The sequence below is a fragment of the Hibiscus syriacus genome, unplaced genomic scaffold, assembly GCF_006381635.1.
Source record: "Hibiscus syriacus cultivar Baekdansim isolate YM2019G1 unplaced genomic scaffold, ASM638163v2 tig00111239_pilon, whole genome shotgun sequence".
NCBI lineage: Eukaryota > Viridiplantae > Streptophyta > Magnoliopsida > Malvales > Malvaceae > Hibiscus > Hibiscus syriacus.
Genome location: NW_024063031.1, coordinates 202,693 through 215,537, shown reverse-complemented (window position 1 = coordinate 215,537; position 12,845 = coordinate 202,693). Strand labels below are relative to the sequence as shown.

At 31.0% G+C, this 12,845-nt stretch overlaps 1 pseudogene; it reads right to left on the bottom strand.

The window, feature by feature from the left end:
- Positions 1-202: 202 nt before the first annotated feature.
- Positions 203-3,425, bottom strand: LOC120157289 (annotated as a pseudogene).
- Positions 3,426-12,845: the final 9,420 nt, after the last annotated feature.

Below are 12,845 nucleotides of genomic sequence, written 5' to 3'. Positions count from 1 at the left end.
GGCAGTGGGCGTCGGCAACAGCTAGTTGGAGCACTTGGCAGCAAGTGCGGCGGCGGCGTGGAGGATTCTGGATCATTGGCGGCTGGGGCTAGGGCTAGAAAACCCTAGCTGAAATGTTACAAACCCTAAAGGGTTTGGGTCATCTGTTGGGCCAGAACTGGACTCCGGTGTAAATGGGTCGGGTCTGTAATTTTTTATTTAATAATATTAATAATAATAATAATAATAATAATAATAATAATAATGATAATATGAAGAAAAAATTAATGTCTACAATAAGCTTTTTTAAAAGTCCGTACACTTAATATAAAAATTTTATGTTTATTCTTACCAACAAACGTAGGAATGAGATAAAACATTGAGAAAGATCCAAATTTATCGATTTGATAGATAATTGTAAACTAACATTTACATTTTTTTATTGTTCTTTAAATTTTAAAATGTTAGAATTATACATACCAAATCATTCTTCCCCTTTAATTGTTAATTTACATGTTAAAAGTTTTTTATATACGGCTCAAATGTATATTTACCATATGGATACATGTATACTTAGCAGTTAACATACATATATATAATTTAGATCTAAACTCGTTAATTAATTTCAATAGTTTAAAGAAATATTATTCTTTTTTAAGTTATTAGGCACAAGTAACTGTGTTTGTATCAATGATTAAGAAAGATTTTAAATAAATATTATCTTGTAATCACCCGGATTAGTTATAAGGGTAAGTATTATTAGTTATAAAATCGACATTGAACTTTTGATCACTAAATTATCTTAAAATGATTTTTTTAATATTAAAATTTTAAAAAGTTATAAAATGGACATTGAACTTTTGATTTTGTTACAAACAGGCATTGCATTCTTAGTTATAAGGGTAAGTATTCAATCGAGTCGAAAAAAAAGAATTGAATTACCATTTAAGGCACAAGGGCGAGACTTGATCAGATCAGATACTAATATTTTATATGACCATCGATATCCGAACAAATTCGAACGATCAATTTAGATCAAATATTATAATGAATTGTTTTGCAATGGGTTAAAGAATATTTGCAATAAATCTTTTCTATTCTATTTTCTTTAAAGTATTCATGTTCCATAGACAAGTCACGTTCAATTTAGCATAAAAAGAACTATAAATAATTTAAAATACCACAATCGAAACATATATTTATATCCGACACTCACCCGAGTCGGATATGTATGTATGCATCCACACGCACAACAATGGGTATTTTATGAGATTAGGTGCCAATAATAAATTTAAAAAAGAAAAAACTATGTTTAAGATGTGATTAAGACATCTAAACTAACAATTCACATTCATGATTTGGGTCTTTAAGATGTGCAATTGCAATCATAAAGTTATCATAATATATACGCTCTATTATTGTGCAACATTTTGGCATAATATTCTTTCTGCGATAATAAAGCGAAAAGGACCGAGCATGTTTATACTACTTCTGAAACCCGAAGCCCATGACATTAACGAGGAAGACACCAGAGGGAAACCATATGTAAAGAATATCGTTCCTATGATTCTGGTCTGGTCCGACTAATTTCTAAACCATGGTCAAATATATCTCAATGATTCAAGAGAATTAACCGGGAATAAAGGATGACCATAACCAAAACCAAAGCAATAAGAGGTGATTGTAGAGTGTAGACTCCGCAGTTGGCACACTAAAGCTCATATATATTCGGGTAAATAAAAGAAGACATCATTACTTGCTACACGCATGTATGGTTTTATAAATAAAAAAATCACTGTTAGGAACTGATTATGAGGCCTTCACGAGCAACATTTGTGACCCAAAGCACTGCTTGTGCACTTAAAGGAGAGAGTTTTGACTGACAAAAGTTCTCCCAAGAGCTAATCTCTGGTTGCTCGGATACTGTTGTTGAGAGGCCGTTGGATTTCTCATATACGGTTTCCAGCTCTAATAGAAGGGTCCGAGCAGCCTCACGGGACTCCGGGAGTTGATCACTGAGCTGGGATGCAGCTACTTGCATCAATTTGTCGATTCCATATTCTTGAATTCCTTCAACACCCTGTCAAAACAAAAACAAAAAATGCCTTGACGGAAAAGTAAACAAAGAATACTTTCATTAAAAAGATATTCAGTTAATGAAATTTAAACGTTAGCGTGGCTGCAAATTCTGCAAATATAGTGAATAACAGTAGGACACATTAACAGCACAAATTGACCATGATTAATACCCACAAAACAGCCTGTTTTCTGAACAAAATAAAATGCAATAATTTTATCAAATATCATTTGCCTACCAGTCCTGGAACACTGCGACTAAAGCACGTTGATGCCTTTGCTCGAATTCGTGGATTTCTGTTCTTAAGATAGGGTTGCAACTTGGGCAACAACGACACCGGGAAAACTGAAGTAGTCAAGGTCTCTAAAGCTCTCTCAGCTGCCTCACATACAAATCTTTTGTCTTGTGAAGACTTAAGAAGAAGTTGTACGAGCTGTAGAAAAATATTTGAACAAATCAGTAAGGTCGGAACTCGTTAGCTTGTATACCAAGGTGAAGAAACATTCACAAAGGGAAAAATAACAAAGATGGCAGTGTACATTCCAAAATATAAACAGGCACCCAGACAAACGTGGCGGTAAATCATAGACTGTTATAGTACCAGGGGACCCAAAAACTCCACCAATTCATCAGCATATGCCCTGAAAATGTCTGCAGATGTCATAATTGCAGTTTTACAAACAGCGCTTCTTGGATTCTTCAAGGACTTGACTACCAGCGGGATCAAATCACCCCTGCATATTAGAACAATGAAAGAAATATGACATTCAAATAAAATCCAAGACAACAACTGATTCAACTTATGGAAAATCGGATTAAACCCCATCCTCTAGTATTTTTGATCAGATTATTGTTTTAGTGTTTAGACTTACAGCATACTATCAATTGCTTCCCTATGGAAAATTGATAATCGGCGAAAATTATTGAGAGATTCACAACCAGAACTCAATCTTTGGACTCAAGTCCAGGTAAGAGCTTCTGATACAGGTAAACATGCATAATAGTGAATGGTAGAACATCAAATACCCACACATGAAGTATAAGAATAAGAAAATATAAAATGTTACCTCAATACAAGCATCAACATCTTCTAGATCACTCAAGTTCTCAGATTCAATGTATTCTACTTCCGTGTTAGCTACCTCTCCTCCAGCATGTACTCCTTCACTTGTGTTTATGCAAACGGAGGCGGGGCTTTTCTTCTCCGGCTCGTCAACATTTTTAATTGTGTTCCCATTGCAAGTCTTAATAAATTTAACTTTACTCAAACCGTCAGTCTTTCTCTCAGACATAGATAAAGTATTAAGATCTCTTAGAGCATTCCCCGACATCATAGAAATTAAAGTCTGAACCAAACCGACAAAGAAATTAAATTAATTACTTTGCCGAATACAACAAAACCCAGCTACACTAAGCAGGAATCTAAAATGCTTCACAGTTTCAATGCTTTTTCACCCTTAATTCTACAAATTTCATCGCATTTTCAAAAGCTTGTTCTTATAATGCCTACCGTCCAGCCAATCTACCAACATTTTTAACCCCCAATTAACAAATTCAGCCATAATGACTGCTTCTGTTGCAAATTACCAAATTATACACATTGAACACCAAATCATAACCGAAATCCGAAAGCATTAAACTAATTATCGACTTTGAAACCTCAATTCAACATCGTTTCACCACCGAAAAATTAAGTAATTAAGATATTAATACATCAATTTTGCACCGAAATTCTTCACATTGCAGAAACGATCAACAATAACTAATAGAACTAACTAAATCCCCGTTAATTTGATTCAATACAAATCGAAATCCACGAATTAACACAAATTATGAAATTTTCACAAAATAAATAATGTAAATAAGCGTAAGAGAGAAAAAACAAAGCAAGCAAAGAGATCTCTAAATCGAAAACGTCGTCACAAAAAATAAATCAAATTTAAAAAAAATGGAGAGAGAAAGAGTACCAGTGGAGAGAGAAAGCAATGCGATCGGCAAATACCGTGACTTGCATTTAAGACTGCACAGTGATTATGAAGAGACTATGAAAAGGGTAAATTACAGAAAATGTCATTTTAAAAAAATTTAATATAAAAATAAGTGCCTAAAGTTAATTTTAATTGTTTAAATAATTTTTTTTTAAATATGTCCTTAACATTTTTTTTACACTTTTGTATGTGTCTATTCTGTAATGATCATTAAAAATTGTTAAATAACATGTTTCATACTTATTATTTTAAAAGAAATAAAATAGATATTTCTTCCATCTCGTGCATCGTCTCCTCTTTTCCTCTACAAATTTTTCTTCTTCCTATCCCCTTCCTCTAACGTTGCCTCCCCAGCCCTTCGTCCCCTCCCTCTCAACTAAATCCCAGGCAGGTGAGATTGTTAGGAATAAATCTCACCTAAATCTTCTCCCACTAAATCTAGGGTTAAGGATTTAAAGGTTTATGTATTTAAGAGTTAGGGATGACGGATAAGAGATGATGATCGGTTACTGAGTGAGTGATGACAAAGACGATGGTTGAAGATAGTCGGTGACGGTTGGTTGCGCGAGTTATAATGAGAGGTTTTAGTTTTTTTGTTTGATAATCATTTTGTAATGTTTGAAAGTTTAGTGATCAAAACAATTATAGTATAGTTTAGTGACCCTATGGTGTATTTACCCTTTACTTATATGAATTAAAATCAAAACAAACGACAACGTTTAGACCATTTTGAGAAGGAAAACCGACCGGGGCCGGCAGAGCACGAGTTACTATATTGCATTAACCCTTCTCTCTCGTGATTGAAATTAATTTTTAATTATTTTGTAAATAATACCCTCGATCTTGATCTAAATAGCGAAAATGCCACTGTTTGACTTAAGTAATGTATAATCTCTCAACTTGATTTTTTCTTTTTAATATAGTTCCATAAATTCTTTTAGTCCATATTTTTTTTAAATAGGGGCACTTTGTATTAATAAGGATACAAAGTACATCATCCCAAGAACCACATTAAAAAACTCCCTAAACTTATTTGGAGGAAAAAGAGTGTGTCATAGGGTGGATAATTACATAAACCAGAAACTACCAGTACATCAATCGAAATATCACCCCATTCAGACCAACAGAATTCATTCTGGTCGATCTGAAAACCAACCTAATTTACAATACTCTACCATTGCTAGCTAAACCGAAGAACAACAGATTGCTAATAAGCAATACAACAGCAGTGACGCACAAAACATAGCAAAACAGCAAATTCGTCTTGACACCTAAATTCTTTTAGTCCATATTAATTTTTATTTTATTTTGATGATTTGATACTTTAAGCATAATATAGGATTAAGTTGAAAAAATTATCAAGTTCATAGATAATTGTTCGATAAATCATTAAAAAGTCATTAAAATAATAATTTTAATAATTTAATAATTTAAATTTATCTGATAATGAAAACTATGTGTTAAATTTTTTTAATGAAAAATTAAGGAGAATATTAATTAGATATTACTTATCGTCTGAGGGAGAATATTTTCAACACTTTTTATATTATTCTTATTTCTTTTAATTGTATAATATTTTAAAATATATATTTATCAAATAATCTAATTATATTTAATATTTAGTTGTAATCAAAATATCTAATATATATATAATTTAAGTTTAATATTTAATTTTCAGTACTTGATTTTTTTAAATATCAAATCATCTTCATATATTTCCTTTGTATAATGAACGACCGTGTTTTTTTACTATCCGTTTCAACGATAATATAAAAAAATTAAAATTTTAAGAGAGAAACTACTTAATTTAAGGAATAAATATTGTTTTTACCTCTATAATTTAGTTTAAATTTAACAAATTTATAGATTGAATGTAAAACCTTTCTTATTACTTATCGTATTGTGAATAATTTTTGAGTTAATTGTAACATATATCCCCAAACCATAACCTTTATTTTAAATTGATCCTTAAACTTTTAAATATTCTAGTTTCATCCCCCAAACTATGAATCTCATTCTAAATTAGTCCTTAAACTTTTGAACATTCTAATACCATCCCTAATTTCATCCAAATATGTAATTAGTTTCAACCATAGTTTAACTTAAATTTTGTTTTTTGAAACCTATAATAATATAGCTTGGTCTAATGATATTATTAACAAATGATGTGATTAGTATATACATATAGTTTTTTGAAACCTATAATAATATAGCTTGGTCTAACGATATTATTAACAAATGATGTGATTAGTATATACATATAGTTTAGGAAGAAATTGGAATGTTCAAAAAGTTTAGGGACCAATTTAGAATGCAACTCATAGTTTATGGATGAAATTGAAATGCTCAAAAGTTTGAGGATTAATTTATAATGATAGCATATTTTACAGATAAAATAATAACATTTAAAAGTTTAAGGACTAATTCTAAATGAAAGTCATACTCTGAAGACATGTAATGCAATTAACTCTGAAGACATGTAATGCAATTAACTCATAATTTTGAGATAATATGAGCTTTTGGTATTCATTCTTTTGAAAATATTTTTTTCGTTGGAATATTCATTTGAAAATATTACATAATATATTTTCTAAGTAAATAAAAATTTAATAAACAAAGAAAATTAGTGTCGGTGCATACAAATTTTGATGCCATTATTGAGGAGACATGAAGATATCCATGGGGGCTTATTGTCCTTCTGATGCTCTTTTTGTATTACTTTTGTTTTCAATAAGAGCAAAAAAATACCCGAATTACAAGGGAATAAGTGTTCGAAATTTTGTGTTTATTAGGGCTGTAAATAAGACGGGTCAGATCGCGAGTTACTCGAGATCGACTCGGTCAAAGTTTGATAAATATTTGATTCGAATGGACTTGAGCTCGAGCTCGAGCTCGACTCGAGTTCTTAACGAGTTGAAATGAGTTACTTCATACTCGACTCGAAAAGCTCATAAGTTACTCGAAAAAATAATATATTAAAATTTCATTTAAAAATAAATAAATTATTAATAATATTAACATTTATGTGTTGTTTTTTTTAAATACAATATAAATATACTTAAGATTTAGGTTTGAGTATGAGTTTGAGCTTTAACCGGGTTAAGTTTAAGATTTTTTTGTTATTTCTAACTTCAATTCATGGTTTCGAGTTCAAGTCGAGCTTGAGAATTTTAGGCTAGCGATTTTCGAGCCTAGTCGAACTCAATTTCAAAGTTTTTGAGTCAAGTCGAGCTTAGCAATATTTGAGCTCGACTAGACTCGTTTACAACCCTAGTGTTGGTAACTTAAAGTTTAGAGTTTAAGTATTGAGATAAACATTCCAAATTCATCCTTAAATTATGATTGCCATTTTTAATTAGTCCTCAAACTTTTAAACATTTCAATTCAATCCACAAACTATGATATTCATTTTAAATTAGTCCCCAAACTTTTTGATCATTTCAATTTCATCCCAAATTATACGTACATAATAATCATTCCCCTTGTTAATAAAACCATTAGGTCAGTTATACTATTATATGTTTTTTAAAAAAATTAGGTTAAACTATGGTTGAAACTAATTACATATTTGAATAAATTTGTGGATGATATTGGAATATTCAAAAGTTTGGGGAACAATTTAAAATGAAGGTTATAGTTTAAGATGAATTGGAGTATTCAAAAGTTTAGAAAAATATATGCAATTAACTCATATATATATATATATATATATAGTACTAAATTAAAATAATTGGCGCGAGTTAATCCAAACGCTTATGGTAAATTGAATATTTTAACATGATATCAAAATTCAATTTATGTTTTATTGTTATACAACTTTATCTCCCTATTCAATTTTTGTTCTTTGCATCTTAGACATAATACAGGTCACAAAACAGTGTTTTTTTAGGGCAGAGTACACATGGTACCCGACTATAGGATGTACTTTGTTGAGTCATCTGACTATTAAAAGTTACAAAACAATCCTATAACTATATGACGTTGTTTTGTTGAGTTTTCTGACTATTAAAAGTTAAAATGATCATTGAACTACTCATATGTTACAAATTCGTCCTTTTTTCGTTAAAAAATTGGTGAGATATGATAAAATCTAATCTCAAAACTGTTTGAGTTGTATTTTGTGGATCGACTCTCCACTTATATTATACCATCGAGCTAGTGCTTGAAACATTATGATGTTGAAACATCCCAAAAACCGGGTTAGTGACCAAAGTGCAAGTTTTTAAAAAAAATTGGTCACTTTTGGAAAATTTAAATGTTCAAGGACTTAATTAGAGTATCTTGGTGTTGGATTTAATAGCAAATTTTTGGAAGTGGAAAGGGCATAATGGTCATTTGGTAAGGAAATAAATTAAAAACTTATAGTGGTGTTATATATATCCACGTGTAGTAAGGGAGAAGGAAAGAAAAATCTGGAAGTCTAGTTTATTCTTCTTCTTCTACCACCGTGAGTGCTTGGTTAAAGGTAAGAATTCTTCTAGTTGGTTATTTCTTGAATTTTAAGTTTGGGTTATGATCTTTGGGTGATACATAAGATTAAGGAAAGCTTAATGTTGTGTAAAACTAAAAGATGGATAAATTATGGGGAATTTGTAAAAAGGGTTTTAGAGTGAATTGTTGAGAAATAGTTAGTAAATGAATTTTGAAGTGAAATTTGACTTGTCATAAGCTGGGATAAGAAATCTAAAGTGTTAGAAATAAATTTGGGGTATGTTGATTATTTGGTGTGATTTTTGTTTCCAAGGGTTCTATGGAAATTTTGGATGGTTAAGTGTGGTTAAATGATATAAGTTGGTTTTAATAAGTATATTTGAGTTTAATGATTTGAAAGGAGTTAAAAGAGTGAAAGTTAAGTAAGTTTTGGAAAATTTTCGGGTAAAATAAGTAAGTTATGGGTAAGGGGTATCGATACTGGATGAATAATATTGATACTTCAGAGTAAAAATATGTGATTTTAGGTTTGGGTATCAATACTGGAAGAACAGTATCGATACCATAGGGTAAATTGTATAAAATCCTTTATTCATTATCAATATCAAATAAGTAGAATCGATACCAGTGAGCAAGTATCGATACCATTTTGAAGATGAAATTCCAGAATCGAAATTGGGTATCGATACTGAAGTATAGTATCGATACCATAGTGTAGAAGTATCGGTACTGTACCTTGGGTACCGATACTATTCAAAGTGAAATAGTGAATTAAGTGTTTCGTTTAGCTCAAGTTATTGGCGATTGATTTATAGTATTATGAATTCCGATTTTTATTTAGATCGTATATTGGTGTAGATATTGATCGAAAGCAAGATTGGACGATTCAAAGTTGTAAGATCGATCTAAAGTGCTTAGTGCTTAGCTTGGACTAGGTGAGGGTAAGGTGAGTGTATATTAATATGTATATGATGTTTATGGAAATGAGACTTGTGATAAGTCTATTTCCAATGTTTGATTGCATAATGTTATGAATACAAGCATATTGTTTATATGATTTCTATGTGTACATGAATACATGTTTATGTGTTATATGCATTGTTATTCATGAACTATATGTTACATGTTATCTTATGCGAATAAGATCTATGTGAATACATGTCTACGTGGTAACCTATGTGAATGGATATAAATGAACTATGCGAGTAAATGAAAAGTGAGATAAGTTCAATAACATTGACCTATGTGATTACATGAGAAATGATATAAGCTATGTGACTATGAGCTATGTGAACACATATCTATGTGATGATCTATGTGACTATGTGAACATGTGATACAATCTATGTGAATAATTGAAAATGTGAAATGTGTAAACAGTAAATCTTATAAGTATGTGTTATGAGATCTAAGGGTATAATTGGCATACTAAGAGTCGAGGGTTCTACGTGGTCCTTCGGGACAATTCTACGTGGTCCTTTTGGACATTTTTACGCAGTCCTTCGGGACATCTATGTGGTCCTTCGGGATATTCTATGTGGCACTTTAGTGCAATTTATACGAGTTGTGGTGACATCATTTGTGCACAACCTCAAGGCATTCACATATCGTTAGTTCTCAGAAGTGTACCATGGACTATTAAAAGAGATAACATAAATAAACTGTATGTGATGTTATGTGTATTGCTTTGTTAAATGTGTTACGATTTCTATATTATATGATGTTTTACAAAGGTTAAGTACACGATTATATGTTGAAATGGATTAATGATAATAATAAGGATAATGATAATGAGGTTGATGTTGATAATGATGGTTTATATGCATATATGCATTTTGTTATATGAAATGTTCTATAGTTTTTGGTAATATATTATTATATGAAATGCTTCGATTTTGTTATGTATTTAAGGTTTCTATAATAAGCTTTATATACTTCACTAAGTCAATGACTTAGCGTGTGAGTGTTTCACATGTAGGTTCAATGAGGAAGGAAGAGCAAAGCTAAGTGAGCCTGGACAACATCTCCTTTCCGAAGATCAGATCAGAAAAGAATTGAATAGTATGTATTTTGTTATAATGAATGTAGTTGGCATGTAATTAAATATTTGAGTTGGATATGCTCTGATCGGTTTTGTAAAACCATATGATTATATTTAATATAAAATATTCCGTTTTATTTTAATGTGAATGTGAATTTTTAGTTATATTGTAAAAGTAAACAATTTGAAAAGTCAATGTGACATCTCAGACTCGTATCCGGGTCAAATACGGGTTGAGGTGTTACATTTAATGGTATCATAGCTAAGGTTTAGTCAATGCTAGGCTTAAACTGAAGTTAATTGAATTTTAAAATGTGTACATGCCAACAAAAAGAAAAAATTCTGATATGACAGTGTAAGGAGTGTGTTGTCTTGTTAGTAGAATAGAATTGTTATGTTGTATTAGATGTCTGATCATGAAAGCTTTCAAAATGAAGCGAGAGGTGATAAACCTGAAGGTGGTAGCAATTCACCTTCCCTGGCCAGGCAGGATAAAGAACGGACACTTCAGGGAGTTCCTGTATAAGATCAAGGGTTATTTTCAGGAGGTTGGAATTGCATCAGAATAGTGTTAGAGAGTCTTCATTTCTCTGAAGTGGAGTAGTTTCTTTGCTACGTGGGCAAGCTAGAGTATGATGGATAAATGTCATTAGAAGAATGTTAAAAGATCAAGTGATGTGGTTATTGTTTTTTAGAAGAGTTCAAGAATAAGTACATAGGTGATCAGTTTATGAGATAAATGAAGTTAAAAAAAATTAGTTTGAACCAAGGGAATTACACAGTGTATGAGTATGAGTATGGGTTGATAAGTTGAGTAAATTGTCGTTGAGTTAATTCCGACTGAAAATGATGTATATGATTGGTTTGGTGAGGGTTTACACCCTAGATTAAAAGAGTTGGTGCTGACTAACAAGGTTATGTGAGGGTAGGTGTAATAGAGTTAAAAGATTTGAAGAAAATGTTAGGTTAAGCTAATCAAGTATGGCGAAGATTTGTGTATGGTTGTGTATCTTGGCCATGTAGATGTGATGTAGTCAAGGAGATAAGGATTTGTATATCTGAAGGAAGCTTAAGATGTAGTAGAAAAGTTTGAGATGATAAAAATGATATGTGAATTGTAATTCGAATAAGGATTATACAAGAGAAAAGGTTTGTTTATGTTGCAAAGCAATTAGAGAATGATGAAAGAAATCAACTGACCTATGATCTTGAGTGGTAAGGATTGGGGTTACTATCTATATGATGAGTGACATTATATGGATTTATAAAGGTAAAATGTAGATGTATAATTGAAGGAGTAAAAAGGCAAGTCTATTAACGGTAAACACGAAAGATTAAAGTAGATGAAGCAACATGAGAACATTAGAAAATATGTGTAGACAATATCCTCATCTCTTTGTGCAGTAAAAATTCGAGAACGAATTTTCTTAAGAGGGGGAGAATTGTAACATCCCAAAAATCAGGTTAGTGAGCATAGTGTAAGATTTTTAAATTTTGTGGTCAATTTCGAAAAATTTAAATGTTCAGGCACTTAATTGGAGTATCTTGGTGTTGGATTTAATAGTAAAGTTTGGAAGTGGAAAGGGCATAATGGTCATTTGGTAAGGAAATAAATTAAAAACTTATAGTGGTGTTACATATATCCACGTGTAGTATGGGAGAAAGAAAGAAAAATTTGGAAGTCTACTTTCTTCTTCTTATTATTCTTCTTCCACCGTGAGTGTTTGCTTAAAGGTAAGAATTCTTCTAGTTGGTTATTTCTGGAATTTTAAGTGTGGGTTTTGGTCTCTGGGTGATACACAATATTAAAGAAAGCTTAATGTTGTGTAAAACTAAAAGATGGATAAGTTATGGGGGAATTTGCAAAAAGGGTTTTTTAGTGAATTATTGAGAAAGAGTTAGTAAATGATTTTTGAAGTGAAATTTGACTTGTCATAAGTTGGGATAAGAAATCTAAAGTGTTAAAAATAGATTTGGGGTATGTTGATTATTTGGTGTGATTTTTGTTTCCAAGGGTTCTATGAGAATTGTAGATGGTTAAGTGTGATTAAATGATATAATTTAGTTTTAATAAGTATATTTGAGTTAAATGATTTGAAAGGAGTTAAAAGAGTGAAAGTTAAATAAGTTTTGGAAATTTTTTGGGTAAAATAAGTAAGTTATGGGTGAGGGGTATCAGTATTGGATGAACAATACCGATACTTTAGAGTAAAAATAAGTGATTTTGGGTTTGGGTATCGATACTGGAAGAACAATATCGATACCATAGGGTAAATTGTATGAAATCCTTTATTCAGTATCGATATCGAATGAGTAGTATCGATACCAA